The sequence below is a fragment of the Mauremys mutica genome, chromosome 2 (assembly GCF_020497125.1).
Source record: "Mauremys mutica isolate MM-2020 ecotype Southern chromosome 2, ASM2049712v1, whole genome shotgun sequence".
Classification (NCBI taxonomy): domain Eukaryota; kingdom Metazoa; phylum Chordata; order Testudines; family Geoemydidae; genus Mauremys; species Mauremys mutica.
Window position 1 is genome coordinate 156,291,122 of NC_059073.1, and position 15,602 is coordinate 156,306,723.

Sequence of the window (15,602 nt, forward strand, 5' to 3'; positions counted from 1 at the left end):
CAACCTCCTCCTAGCCCTGGCTAAAACGGCAATCTATAAAACCAAGGAGAGGAGGTTGGCCAATGGAGACTCCTGTGACTGTGGGGCCTGTTTCTGATCCTCTGTCCGTTCACATATCCGGGCAGAGTTCCTCTGGGCGGCGTCCACTGGCTCCCTTGACGCCTTCGAGGAGCAGTGGGCGCTATCCGGGGTTCTCTGCTCGGTGTCTCCATAAGGCTCCCTTCTTTTGACCCTCTGACCGCACTCCTGTCCCTGTTCTTTTCTTAGTTGTCCCCTGGAATCATTTGGTTTCCAGGTCCTGTAGATCCTCCCATTAGGCTGGGGGCAGAGGGGCTCCTTCAGCAGTGGGAGGGCTTTTACCCACCCACTTCCTGGAACCAAACAGGTACAGAGGGGAAAGTCATAGATGAAATTAGCAGATTGGTGGGACTACACAGAGAGGAAATTGCATAGACAAATGAAACAGATAACATAAGGCCTAAAATGGGGGAGTGGAAGGAAATGTTAATAGAATTTGTTTTACTTCAAGAAATACAGCTGATTTCATCTCCCTTCTTCTCTATCCTTCACCCTAAGTAATAAAGTAAGCCATTTGAAGCTCCTATAGTGCCAACACATACAAAGAAAACCCCAGTGGAAATAAGGAATGTACAAGGGTATGGTATGGACACAAAGGGAAACTGAAATGTGAGAAAACACTAAAGGCACGGTTGTTTAGAACACCGTTTCTCAAACTGGGGACTACAAGGGTACTCCTGGGGGTCTGCTGGCCCCACTGATCAAATCCCCTCCCTCACTCCCAGTGTCAGCAACTTCAGCGCTGGCTGAAACACTCAGCAGCCCGCAGGTGCAAAAGGGACTGGGTGTTGCGGGGCATGCTGCAGTCCCCCCGGGGCCCTGGGACCTGCGCTGCCAGCTGCACTACTAGCCCTAGTTGAAGTGGGCGGAGCGGACCAAAAAAAAATCCTAAGCAAGGAAATGGTCTGGTGCAGGGAGTGGGGTCCCAGTGCTGATCCTGCTGTGCCCCCCTCCTCCTTGGGGCACATGGTGGGGGCTCCTGGTCTCCCCCACTCTCCTGGGGTGGTGGGGAGCTGGGGGCAGCCACGGTGCTGTGACTCCCAGGTGGTGTGCAGCCCCCCAGTGACCCTGATGCCCATAAACTGGCACCCCTCACACACTCCAGGGAGGGAGGGTAACAGTGTGGTTTGGGGGGAAGGGACAGTTGTGGGACAAGTCCAGGTGCGATGCAGGAGCTGGTGGTGACTCTGTGGGGTGGGGGGATAGGAGAAGCAGGGTGTTAAAGCGGGGGGTGGGTGTGAGGGATGGAGGGAGGGAGAGGAGAGTCTAGGTTGCAAGTGGGGGGTGAGGGTGGAGGTGGAGGGAGGGAGGGAGGGAAGGGAGAGTCTGGGTTGCAGGTGGGGTTTGGCTCTGTGTGGGGGGCAGTGGGAGGGAGGTGACAGCCCTGGAATGAAAGATGGAGTGTGCTCAGGGGAAGGGTCGGAAAGAGGCAGGGAAGAGGAGAGGCGGGGTGGAGTTGGGGCAGGAAGAGGTGGGGTGGGAGCGGGGCCTGAGGCTGAGCAGAAGGCTTGGAGCTGTCTGTGAAAAAATTTAAATCAGAATGGGGATCCTTAGGTTGCTAAACTTTGAGAACCGCTGGGTTAGAACACACTGGAAAGAACAACGGGGGAAAAAATGGAAGAATCGTATATTTGGACATATGTTTTCAAACTACAAATAGAGGGCCAGAATCTATCATCCTTGTTTACATTGAGCAGCAACTCCATTAATAGTGTCACTGAAATCATTGAGGCTACCTGCAGAGGAAGATGATATTCAATGTAGAGGTTGCAGAATGTGTCCCAGAGAAACATTGGTTGTTATCAAGCACCTAATCAGAAGGAACCTGGTATAAGAAGAAAATAAAGGTTCTGGGAGAGATTCAACAATAAGCCGGTAGTAGCAGGAGATTTCAACTAACTAACCAGCAATTGGGACACCCACTTGGAAGGAATAAGTTGAGAGAGACGTTTAGTACAGGCCACAGGAAGGCTGCCTTGCACAACACACAGAAGAAGAACAGTAACAGGAAACAATCATAAGGAATAGTTTTGAGTAATACACAAAATAGAGTTACAGTGTGTGTCAAGACAGAGTGGTGGGGAGAGAGAAGCGTGTAAATATAATGTCCAAATATCAGTCCCTGAATCTCACAAAACAATATAAGGAAAGCAAAACAAGAGGAAAGGCCAAGTGCGCTAAACAATTATTTTATTCCCAAAGGGGTTGCTCACCATCTAACAAAATATAACCCAGAGTATTAATAAAGGCCAATGAGGATGAATAAAAAGCTTCAAAAACTAACTAAATGGAAGCTAGAGAAATGTGATGTATGTAATATCAGGAATGGGAAGAAGCAGGAAGAAGAAAATTTAAAGGGTAACAAGTAAAAAAGAAGACAATGAAGAGATGATTGCACAAATTGGGACAATATGTAGTAAACAGATGTATGTATGTAACAGATGGGTATGAATATTACTGAGCTTTGGATCAGCTTGGATCAGAAATTATAGATGGAATGCATTACTATGAAGGGCTAAACAAAAACCCCAGATCCAATGTACACTCCCTTCTCCCAAATTTAAAGAAAATTCAGATCTTGAGCCAAAATTTGCAGCTCAGACCCATTTGTAGGATTTAAGGAGGACTTCCAGGGATGGGATGGAAAATTCAATGGCAGTGCTGTCATTTTAAAAGTGATGCTCTCCAGTCATTCAGTACAGCTGGCATTTAGCCCTGCATTCATGGCAGCAATGGTGATGGTGGCAACTTATGCCATGTCCACTTGCCAGTTTAAAACAAGAGTGTCACTTCAGGAAACATGGATTTTGAAAGTGGAACCTTCAGCCCTTTCCATCAGAGCAGTTAGAGGTATTTAGGCCTCAGCTAAGCAAAACTACTTAAGCACATGCCTAACTTTAAAGCCCATGAGTATTGCTGTGAAGTCAATACAGTCTGCCCATTGAAATCTTCATGGTCACAGACTTCAAGTTAGGCAGGTGCTTCAGTGCTTTATTGAATCCAGGCCTGTTTGGGAGGAATGGGGAGTGGAGAGAATGACAAAAAAAAAGACAAAAAAAACCCCACCACATTGTAAGCACAGGAACTACACTGAAAACAAGATTTCACCCCTCCCCAACCCCCCACCTCCCACACACACACACAAAATTAATAATACACCTGCAGTCAGGGAACATTGAAATGGGTGGATGGTCAAATTTTGAAGCTACACTATACTTTGACTAGGAATGCACTCTACATATTGCTGAAAATTCAATGACTCTTTACCTTAATTGTTCACAGATAAAGAAGGAGGACAGATAGTTGAAAACTACATGTTTTCCAGGAAAAAGAAGGTGAGAAAAAAATGCTTAATGTAAGTCATACCAAAGATAATAGTAATAAAGAATTGGGAACATCTAAGGACTGTCCAATGCAGCAATTTGAGCAAGTGAAAGAAATATTTAAAGGAATTCAAATAATATTTGAAGGAAAAAGAAACTAGAAATGCATGAGGTTGGCTGTTGATTTATAAAGTGTGATAGACTGATGGGATATGTGGTTTCCCATCCATTATTATATTTCCTTTTTCTCTCTCACACTATACATAGTGTTACTATAATGCTTTATTGGCTACTGCCCCACCCCGCAGTCCTTTGGCATGCACAACTAGCCAGATACTTCAAAGAGAGATATGCATGAAGAACAACAACACAATCAAATTATCAGAAAACAAGAAGATGCCAGTAAGGCAAGTCAGTATTTGTTTCTATGATCACACGAATACAGCCTATTGTGAGATCTCAAAGGGTAATATAATGATCACACAATGAATGTGGTTATCTTGTCATTATAGCTCTGATATCTTGCTCAATAACAAATTGTTATCTAGAAATTAGGCTTTTTTCTCACAAGTTCAGATTTCATGTAAGTTGCACAGAAATTTCATAGAGTGATCCTTCCATCTAGCTTGCATGGATGTGCTACGCCTCAGTATGTAAGCAGAACTCACGGCCAACAAGCAGGTGTTGATATCGGGGAAGCAAAAATTAAAAATAGAGAAGACAAATGGAGGAAGAAGTAATGTGAATGAAACAAATTAGAAAGATAGGAACAGAGGATTTCCCATACTAGATCAAACCATTTGGCCATTCAGTCTGCTATTTGGTTTCCCTCCCAGACTCCTTCACCCCCTCACCTCACCCTCCTACCAACAACATCTGGAAATTAGATTGATTACCATTACCTTAGCTAGCATAATTATTGATAGTATCAAGAGTTATCCAGCCTCTTTCAAAATCCAGCTAGAATAATGATCATGATGATTTTTGTTAATGAATGCTATGGGATGACAACGAATGTTTTTCTATTGACTTCAGTGGGGCCAAGTTTTCATCCTCTGTGAGAGCACATGTAGCTTTTTTATTTCTTCTACTTTACTCCCTTTTCATTTCACCACATGATCCTTGATTTTCATATGATAAAAAAGGTAAAAAAGGTGACAATTATCCATTTTCACTCTACTTTTTAGAAATGAGCAAAGCAGGTTGTTGGACTGATGTACACGTCAAAGCAGCTCCACTGCTGATCTAACTTTAGCAGTTCTTAATATCTATGAAGTTTTAGTGTAACCTTTCAAAGCACTGCACTAGGTTTCATTGAAAAGACTCTCATTGATTTTCATAGGAAGTCACATGGATATATACTTTGCTCAGTGCTTTACAAATTTAGGGATAAGTGTTTGATGAGAACCAGACAAACACTGAAATCGAGTTTTGTGTTATGCAAAATAGAAATCACAAAGAGAATAATCAAGCTTGTTTTCTGAAATTGTTGTACCTGAAGCTAAGAAAAACTAACTGATTTTAAAAAGACACCCAGCTTGTATGCCTTTTCAATCAACACAGCGTTATTAAAATCAAACTCTTTCATACTTTGACCCGATATCTCTGTGATATTCCCCAGGGTGCAACTTGAACTGCTGTGTCCCCTTAACTCTCTAGCCTGGGATGTTTTTGACACTTGTAACAGGGTGCTGGCCAGGAGAGCCTGAGCTAGGCTTCTGTTAGCCCAGCTCCAATGAAGAGGAATTAATTGGCGCTAACTGGGTGTGGCTCGCATAAGGGTTTGAGAAGAAACACCTGCAGGCCTTATAAGCAAAAGGGCTATAAGCTGGCAGGAAAGAAGGGGGGAGGGGAGAGAAGAGGAAAGGGAGGAGCCTATGGCTGTAGATCCCTGCTGGCTGAGGAAGCTGGTTGCGCCCCCGGGTGCTGGGTTGAAAAGACTGTATATAGATGGTGGTGGGAAGTGACACTGCAAATAAAAGAGCACTGGTGCTTGCACTCTAAGCGGTCTCCGGCTGATTTGTGGCACGAGCAGCGCAAGGCACCGTTCACTTCTTCACTAGTGAACAGCAAACCCCTCCAGACTCTGTTCACTCACAGCCACCAGCATGTAATCCATACAAAAGTGGTGAACTTGGGGCACAGGGTGTCACATGGGATACAGGGTGTCACAATCTCCCTCTGTGATTTCAATGAAAGAATCTAGGTGTTCACTGCTATGCACAATTGTGATGCTGTATGATTGAAAAATGACCATTTATGTCATTAATATTGCCACAGTTAGACAATAGCAACAAATGTTATACAAAGTATATCACGTAAAGTATCAATGGAAAAGTTACAATCTATCAAAAATGATTATCCTGTTTGTATGCATGTATCATCTTTGTATCTAAATTTATGAATATTGACTATGTAAAGTGTTTCCTTCTGGGGTAAAACCCACAAGATAGTTTACATCCAGTCTCGCCAGCACACTGTGAATGCACTATTCAAGCTGATGGCCATAGAACACTTAACTCTCACAATGGGTCATAGAAGAAGCTTGTCCCCACCTGGTGAGCCTACCTGTGGATGCCTTAGCCAGAATACAGGTAATGTCTGCTCCTATACGTCACCAAAGCATGTAAGAGCATTTGCCTTGTTCAGGTGATCCTGGACTCCATCTTGTGCCTGTAATTTTCCACAAACTAAGACTGAGAACATTCCTTCCACATGGGAGAAGGTATAAAGTATCCTGGAAGCATCTCCATTTTGCCTCTTTCCTGCTCCGACGTCTGGACTATGGACTTACTCTAAAAGAAGCATATTGACTAAAGTCCTTCCAATCATCTGGAAGTTACCAGAGACAGCTACAAACCTGATATGTATATGATTTCTTTGACCATTTTAATTCTCCTTCTTTTCTCTTATAAATGAACCTTCAGATATTAGATACTAAAGATTGGCAACAGCGTTATTACTGGGTATGATCTGAGTTATATATTGACCTGGGTATGTGACTGATCTTTTGAGATCAGACAAACTCTCTTTGATGAAATTGGTTTTCAATAACCAGTCGTCATAAAGTCTAGTGTCTGGGTGGTGAATTAAGGTCTGGAATGCCCAAGACCACAGTTTGGACTTCTTGTTAACCAATGTGGTGAGACAGAAGTTTACTTTTGTTTCTGGCTTGATATATCTAATAATAGAATGACCACCAGTTTGGGGTGAATCTGCCCTATTTCTCAGCAGTTTGTCCTGAAACTGCCATCCTCATCGGTGACCCACTGAGGCACAGAGACAACCATATAATAAAAATTGTACAGGAAAGCTGAAACACTGGACATATCAAAAGGTTCAGTTGCTTATACGGACCTCTTTAGTCAAGAAGTCAAACTGAATCTCACAACCGCTTGTCCAGAAAGGCTTTTAGTACATCCATGTTCTGAAAAAGCTGAAATGATAAACACTGTAATGACCACATTATGGACTAGAGCCAAAACCCATTAAAGTCAATAGGAGTCTTTCCACTGAGATCAATGGCTTGGGATCTGGCCCTCTGTGTGAAGCAGGAGTCATATAGATTCTGATCACATCACATAAAAGTCAGTAGGGGCTTTGTTTTTGACCTTTATGGAAGCAGTAGCAGGCCCTAGAAGCCCAAAGGTGAAACAAACTATCAAGTTTAACTACAGTTTGGTTGAACAACACATGGTGAGGAGAGACAGCCTGATTCTCCACTACCTTTCACCTCATGCAGTTATTTATACCAGTGCAGGGTGCTGCCATTCTGATTTGGTAATATTTTACACTCATTTTACATTGGTGTAAATGACTTTGGAAGGTGAAGATCAATGGAAAAAAAACAATCTTCTCTGAGTTTCCCACAGAAAACACCCTAAATCTTCCAACAGGATATCAAGTGTCAACATACTCACACTACCAAGTCATAAGCATTGTATCATCAGAACAAATTCTCATTGTCCGATCATGCCCTAATGAGCTAGACATTAGAAGATTTCAGCCTTTTCCAAATTAACCTTCTATTGGTATCACATACAGCACAAACCTCCATCACAGTTTGGCAGTACTTCCCATTCTGATGTTAGCTGGAGCCAGGAAGTGCAGAGACTCATAAATACAAAAGAAGAGTGTCTATCAAACTTTTTAAACCCAAAAGAAAAAGTGTTCATTTGGATTTGGTTCAAATTTACAGTGAAGGCTCCAGTTGACTCATTTTATCTGTGTTTGTTCACCCAATGCCTAATAATAAAAGGTTATAGAACCTTTGAAATCTAAATAATAGTTGATGGCTGAAAAAGGGTTAATGCCCTTCCCTAAGACCTACATGATTAACTGAGAAAACTATTAACAATTACCTGTTTCACCCTGATCATTATGCAGAATTATACAGAACAGTAAGGTAGCACTTGGGGTATTTTTTTGGTTTTAATAGTGATTAAGTATCCAAGGGGAAAACTCAGCTTATTATGGGAAAATAATGAGCAGTCATGGCTCTTCAACCTCTTTTTATCTCTGGCTGACATGCCCCAAGTCATATTGCTTTATACATTCTTACTGATCTTCACCAACATGTCCCGTTCATGTTTTAAGTCTCAGCTAGTGTCGCAATTGTAAGCCAACATTGCCTTTCAAAATACTTCTGTCCTTTAATATGAGGTTCAAAAGCAGTAACAAGACAACATTCTAAACTTTTTGGCACATGGCTTGGAGCAAAATCAGTATTTCTGTTATTTTTCTAGAATACTTTGCACCTTATATAGTCATTTGCATCTATGCAAAGCAAATATCTAACTCTCGCGGGGATAAGGTCCAATTCTCAACTCATACAAGTATAAAACAGAAATAACTCCACTGAAATCAATGGAGATTCATTGGTATGAAACTTGTGTAAGAGGAGAATCAGGTTCATAATGTTTTGCACAGTCATGCCAGGTAGTGGAGAATCAAGCCCTATGTATATTAAATATACACAAAGATAGTCTTATGAAAATTCCTATGGAATTTAGGATAGGACTCATTAGAGATTAATTTAAAAGAATGTAATCTAGAATGGCATCCTTTCTATAGAATTTATTAATCAATCTGTAAAATTCCATAGCAGGGGATAAAGCCTTGCATTTAATATTATAGGGCTTTTCAATAAGATATGCATATTATGTGTATCACAATAGAGTTTGTTTCACAAGAGGGTAGTTAAGAGGTGCCTGTGTACAGTGTGAGGCCAGTAGCAGCCCCTGGCACGCTGTGACCAATATGCATATCTTATTGAAAAGCCCTATAATATTTAAAAAGTTTGCAGTCAAGTTGCTTGGGAATGCAGCCCAAAGCTGGTGGTAAACTCCATCTAAGGGCAGGTCTACACTAAGAATGGGGGTCGAACTAGGGTACGCAAATTCAGCTACGTGAATAGCGTAGCTGAATTCGAACTACCCTAGTTCGAACTACGTACCCGTCCAGACGCCGCGGAACCGAACTCCGCGGCTCCAAGGTCGACTCTGCTAACTCCAGCTGCCGAGGTGGAGTACCGGAGTTCGAACTAGCGCTTCCGGAGTTCGAACTATCGCGTCTAGATCAGACGCGATAGTTCGAACTCCGGAAAGTCGAACTCACCGCGTCGACCCGCGCGGTAAGTGTAGACTAGCCCTAAGGTTAAATACTGGCATGAGACCGATAGTCAACAAGTACCGTAAGGAAAAGTTGAAAAGAACTTTGAAGAGAGAGTTCAAGAGGGCGTGAAACTGTTAAGAGGTGCCCATGGATGGTTTGAGGCCGGTAGCTGCCTCTGGTGTACCGGGACTGGGTCTCCTTGGAGCTGGGTTGCTTGGGAATGCAGCCCAAAGCTGGTGGTAAACTTCATGTTTCACGAGAGTTTTCCTCTCTCCAAATGGGCCAAATGCTCTGCAAACTCCACTGACTTCAACAGAGTGAAGCCAATTTTACCAGCAAAGAATTTGGCTTCACATTTATGGTCCAGTTATCACATGGATATCCACCCAACTTGATGCTGAAGGGCTGTTAATTGGGAAGAGAGACGTGAGTCCTTCCAGCACCATCAAATAGAATGGGGGCATGAGCAAAGAGACAGACAGACACAGAGTGCCACCCCAGAATAACCAACAGGCCAGTGCTTAGGACAATCACCTTCTATGTGGGATACCCAGATTCAAGTCCCTAGTCCAGACCTGGGACTAGAACCTGGCTCTCTCATATCTCAAGTCAGTGCCCTAACCTATTCTGGGAGATGGGGAAAGGAGTCTCTCTCTCTTTTTTCTGGATATGTTTCCAAAGATCTCAGTTTCATTCTAAAACCTCAAATTATTTTTTTAATTCTTGTTGTCCAGCCAGCCTTAATTGTGACATAAGAAAATAATGCCTGCTAAACAGTCAGTACATTTACTTTCTATTTTTCCCCTGTGCCATGAAAGCCCCACCTATATTCAATCTACTGTTCACATATATAGCCCATTATTATTCTCTTTATGTAACAGAAGACAGGAAGAAATGTAAGTGCCCTAAAATTTCCTAGGCCTGCTATTTTCTTCCTCAAGTTCTCCCCAGGTTCTCCCTCAGAGATTCAGCTTCCCAGCAAATGTCTTCCAGCACTCCAATTTGTAAAAATGACCATCCACTCTGTAAGTAGACACCATACCATGTGACATTGATGACCAATCACACAGTTCAAAAAACAAATCTCAACAATTAGTATTTGCAGCACTTGCTATGAGGAGATTCCTAAACAATATGTAGCCCCAAATAGGCAGATAGAACCTACTAGAGAACAAATTAATAGCAATTGACACATCGGATATAGAGCCAAATCCAAAAAAATAATTTGTACACAATGAAAAGTCTGACCAGCTCTAAGTACAATACAAAACAAACATTAAGTTAGATGGAGTGTGTTTTTATGGCTTAAATTCTTCAGTCTCACTAACTATAGGAATCAGAGCATTCTCCCATCCCCCAAAACTTTTGCTTAATTCACCAATCCTTAGGTCAACTATTTGGCTAATTAATTTATGAACAGCTGAAGAGAGGATTTCGTGACATTTAAGATAAGTGCCAGCCCCTTTATCTCACCTATACTTGTGGTAGTAATTTCACTAGCCTTATATTGATGGCTTCCTGCTGTGATGGAAAGTTCCAGACAGGAGTTGCAGAATGGGTGGCCAGTTGCAGGACAGAAGAAGAGAGATATGATCCAAAACATTTGAAGCCAATTTTTTCTGACATTCAGGTTCTAAGGTACAGCTCCATACATATCTCAGACTAAATATATTTAAATTCTGATTAATTCTTCATTAGTTATTAATTCCTTCACAGACAGCATAATAAAAATCCCCTTCACTGCAGAACTCCATCCAACACTTCACCCCAAAACATGCACTTTGCAGTGTACCCTGGAAATGCCCAGATTTTTGCTATTTTAGACCAATGAGGGAAGTGAATTCCAGAGTCTGGGGAATCCCTGCTGAAAATACCCAGAAGCTATTTTGTAAGGCTGTGGCTGTGAAGCCATCAAAGGGTCACCCTCCATCTTACAAAGGCCCTGGACCACAGACACAGAATGAGCTGATGGCGATGGTGAACACGAGGCGGTGTTTTCCATTCTATTAGAATAGAGATAATCCTTATATAAAAAATCATAATAATAATCCAGCTGTTCAATACAGTCTTTCACTGCGCTAACTGAAGAGCACACCACCCAGTCCTGACCACCCAACCAAAGCCAGCCCCAAAACAGAACTTCCTGTTCTGCCACTCAAAACTTCCTTAACTCTAACCATTCTGTCATGTCTGAAAAGATCCACAGAAAAGTTCCCTGGTCAGGACAGGCTTCCCCCTAAAATATTTCATTCTCCTCCTGTGACATTCTCATTCTCTGAAGGGACATGAGTATAACAACACTCCCACAGCATTGCCACTTTTGTTTGTACACCAAAGACTGATTAACACATTGCACTATTTGGAATTCCCCTCCACCACAAGTTTTACATGACGTCTGTGTTCTTGTCTATTCACTAGTATACAGCCTCAGCAGTCTGTCCCATGAGCAAAATAACTTTAGGAAAGTGGTCTGTTGTAGCATAATCTGCTCCATTTTAGATGGCTCCCTATTAAGGTACCAGAGATTCCCGTCAGAATGCCCAATAGATTCCGATTGAAATGTCAGCAGAGGGTGTTGTTGCTCATCTAGACTCATGCCAATAGGAAGTCTCTAAATTACCTTATGGAGAAAACCGCCAAAGAATTATTCCTTTCTTCCTGTGTTACTACATTGTACAAAAATGGCTAGGAGAGGACTTAGCTGTGTTTGGGGTAGACAGAGAAACAACCCAGGGTGCCAAGGGAGATTCATTCCTCCACCCTGTCCTAATCCTGTACTAGGTTCATCCTGTTAGTCTTTAGGGACTGATCCAAAGACAAGTGAAAAGATTTCTATTGACTTCATAGACCTTTGGATCAGACCCATAGCCCCAGTCCTACTAGCTGATCTGCATGGCTGGTCCCTTGCATCCACATGAAGCCCCATTGATTCCCATGCAGACAAAGGTTCACCAGAATCAGAGCCTACAAGGGTATTTCATACTTACTGTGGCTTGTATTTATAGCTCACAACTCCCCCGTTCCTCCTTTTTGGGGATGTGCTTTTATGCTGAGCTTGCCTGATTTCTTTTGCTGTGTTGTTAGGTGCTCAGATGCAACAGTGATGGGGGGGTTATACAAGTAGATCTAGATTAGATAACGTTAGACTCTAACAAGCATGGGAACAGGTTTCTATTCTCTTAGTGTGGCCTTGAACCAAGTCCTCAAACCCCAGCTCTCCTGCAGGTCATGAATCTCATTAGATTCCAAGTGGGGAGGAGAGGAGAAACATAACATGATACTAGTTGGCTACAATCCCAATGAAGGGATTTATTTTGGCTTATCGGGCCTATTTATTTTGTATGGATTTTTGCACACATTTATTTTTATATCCATGGTATCTTTCTTTTGCTGTACAGTGTATGGCCTCTTCGTAAAATAATAAACACCCTCCTGTTCTTACGTAAACTTTCGTAAATAAGCAAGACCCTTTTTGGTTGTAACAATACCTTTTGGACAAGGCATGACCTCCACAGTATCCAGCAAATTGTCACATAGATAGCTCACCATGAGATGTGCCTGTGTATAACATATTGCAATGAACCTGCTGGCTCATTACTGGGAAACTCCAATCCCACTCCAGAAATGAATGACCCACAGGTCATTGTGGGATGGGCAAGGTCCCAAATCAGTATCTAGCAGGCCTAATCTTGCAAACACTTCTGCATGTCAGTGACTTTACTTGTCTCATGGAACTGTACTCATTGAATAAATCTCATGGGGCAGGTAAAGTTACATGCAGAACGTTGGCAGGATATGGCCTTTGCCTACTAGAAGCTCTACAGCACTTTGACTTCTGGCCAGGTTTTCACAACAGCTCAGCACCCAATGTACTAAGCTGTTGTGAAAATCTGGCCTGGTTGTAGGTTCTGAGCACTTTTGAAAATCTGGCCACATAGGTCTTGAAAGCAAGGAATGCCCCAGTCACCCGGAACAGTCCTATTGTACTAGTCAGCTTCACCGACAAAAAGCAAGGTGTTGTGACGCAATTTTCATAAAGCCCCGCAGATACTAAAGTGGGGGTCAGCAACCTATGGCATGTGTGCCAAAGACGGCATGTGAGCCAATTTTTAATGGCCCGCTGCTGCCTGCCGGAGTTCTGGCAGGCAGCAGCGGGCCATTAAAAATCCTGCCCAGCCCGGCCAGCTCTTTTCCGCCCTCCACTCCCCCCCCCCATCCCGCAGGGGCAGGGGGCAAGGGGCAGAAATTTGGTCCTGCCAGCTCCCCTGCCTCTTCCCGTAGTGTGCTGGGTTCCTGCCCCTCCTCCGCCTCTCCGTCCCTCCCTCCCTGCCGGCCAATCAGCTGATGGCCCTTGCAAGTGGGGGGTCGGGAAGGAGCAGAGTCAGCATGCTCACTGCTCCCGGCGGAGGCAGAGAAGAAGCAGGGGCAGGGCCTTGGGGAAGGGGGGGGTGGAATAGGGGCATGTTCCCTTCAGCCCCCTGCTGTGAGCACCCCACGACCCAGCCCACACCCCCAGCCCTCTGCCCTAACCCCCCTCACACACCCCCAGCCCTCTGCCCTAACCCCCCTCACACACACCCAGCCCTCTGCCCTGAGCCCTGACCCTCCCTCACAAATACCCAGCCCTCTGCCCCGTACATCCCCCAGGCCCGTGCCCTGAGCCTTGTGCCCCGCACACACCCCAGGCCCCTCCCCTGAGCCCTGTACCCCCCTCATATACACCCAGCCCTCTGCTTGACTCCTTCACACCCCCCACAACCCCAGCCCTGACTCTGGCACCCCCACACATACCCAGTCCCCCCCTGCCCTGACACCTGCACCCCCCTCACATGTCCCCAGCCCTCTGCCCTGACTCTTGCACACACACACACACCCAGCACCCCCACACCCCATGCACACCCCATATCCTGACTCTTGCACTCCCCACATCCCCACCCCCACCCTGAGCACCAAATAGGAGCTCCTGCAACACACACCCCACATTCATCCCTCCCACCAAATGGGAGCTGCCCAGGTAAATTATTATTTTTATTTTTTTTGCCCCACACCCAAACCTCCTGCCCCAACCCTGAGCCCCCTCCTTCATTCTAGCTCCTGGCCAGACCCTTCATCCCCAGCCCTGTGCTCAGTGCCACTCCCACCCTCAGCTCATTGCAGAGAGAGGAAGAGAATGGACCAGAACCAGGGAGAAGGTAGGTACCCACTGTATGTGGGCAGGGCCGGGAGGGACCCCAGCCCACTGTCACTCAGGGGTTCCATCCTACGGCTCCTGCCAGCCGGGATCCCGGCTGCTGGACCCGTTCAGCCCGCTGCCGGTCTGGGGTCCCAGCCCTGCCCACATACAGTGGGTACTTACCTTCTCCCTGGTTCTGACTCATTCTCTTCCTCTCTCTGCAATGAGCTGAGCCCACTGCCAGTCTGGGGTCCCCGCCGCTCAGCCCCGCACAGCCCACTGCTGGTCTGGGGTTCTGGCTGCCGGACCCTTGCCAGCCGGGGTCCCAGCTGCAGGCCCCGTTCAGCCCGCTGCCAGCCTAGGTAAACAGAACCCCAGACCAGCAGCGGGCTGAGCGGGTCAGCAGCATAAGATCATCATTTTAATTTAATTTTAAATGAAGCTTCCTAAACATTTTGAAAACCTTGTTTATTTTACAATACAACAATAGTTTAGTTATATAATATATAGACTTATAGAGAGCGACCTTCTAAAAACCATTAAAATGTATTACCGGCACACAAAACTTTAAATTAGAGTGTATAAATGAAGACTCGGCACACTGCTTCTGAAAGGTTGCCGACCCCTGCACTAAAGGGTCTCCCTCATAATCCTCCTCTGCATAATTCCTTAAACCAGCTCTCTCCACATACACACAGAGGAACAGTCACATCGTACAACATTTTTTTCATCCAAAAGTTCTTCATGAAAAAATTCTCTTTCAAAATACTGACATTTTCAGTAGAATATTTCCACTCTGAAAAAAAAGTCTTTGTTTTTCAACACATTTCTAAATGTAATGTTACAAAATTTCATTTTGGTGTGGAAAAAATCCCACTGCCTTTTTTATTCTTCCTTTCTTTCACTGGGGAAAAAAAGTAAAAGTGGGGAGGAGAGAGGAGTCCACTGAAACTAAACAAATTCATAAAAATGAAAAATTTCCAACAAAATAAAATAGTTTTCATTTCTTCTGATTTATTTTTTTTGGTGAAATATACTTTTTATGATCAACTCTAAAGGTGTAAAAGGAAAGGAACAAGTATTGTGTGGCTGAAAAGCAGAAGAAGGGACCATTTGCTCACCTACCCCTTTTCCTAACTGTCTAAGTAGTCTGTGCATGACTTCATGTACTATTCCTTGTGCCCATCACAAATTCTGTCCCTTTTTTCATTCTGAAAAGCCTCACCACTCTGTGCTTAGTGAACAGGAAAAGAAGACACACCAAGAAGAAATAGATATCAAGATCAGGAGAGAACCAGAGGACTGTGTGTGAGCTGCAGGCAACAACCTGGTACCTGGCTGCAGAGGGAAGGCCAGGTAGCAGGCAGCAAGAATAGGAAGGCTGGGTGAGAAGCTGAGAGTCAAGCTGGTTGTGT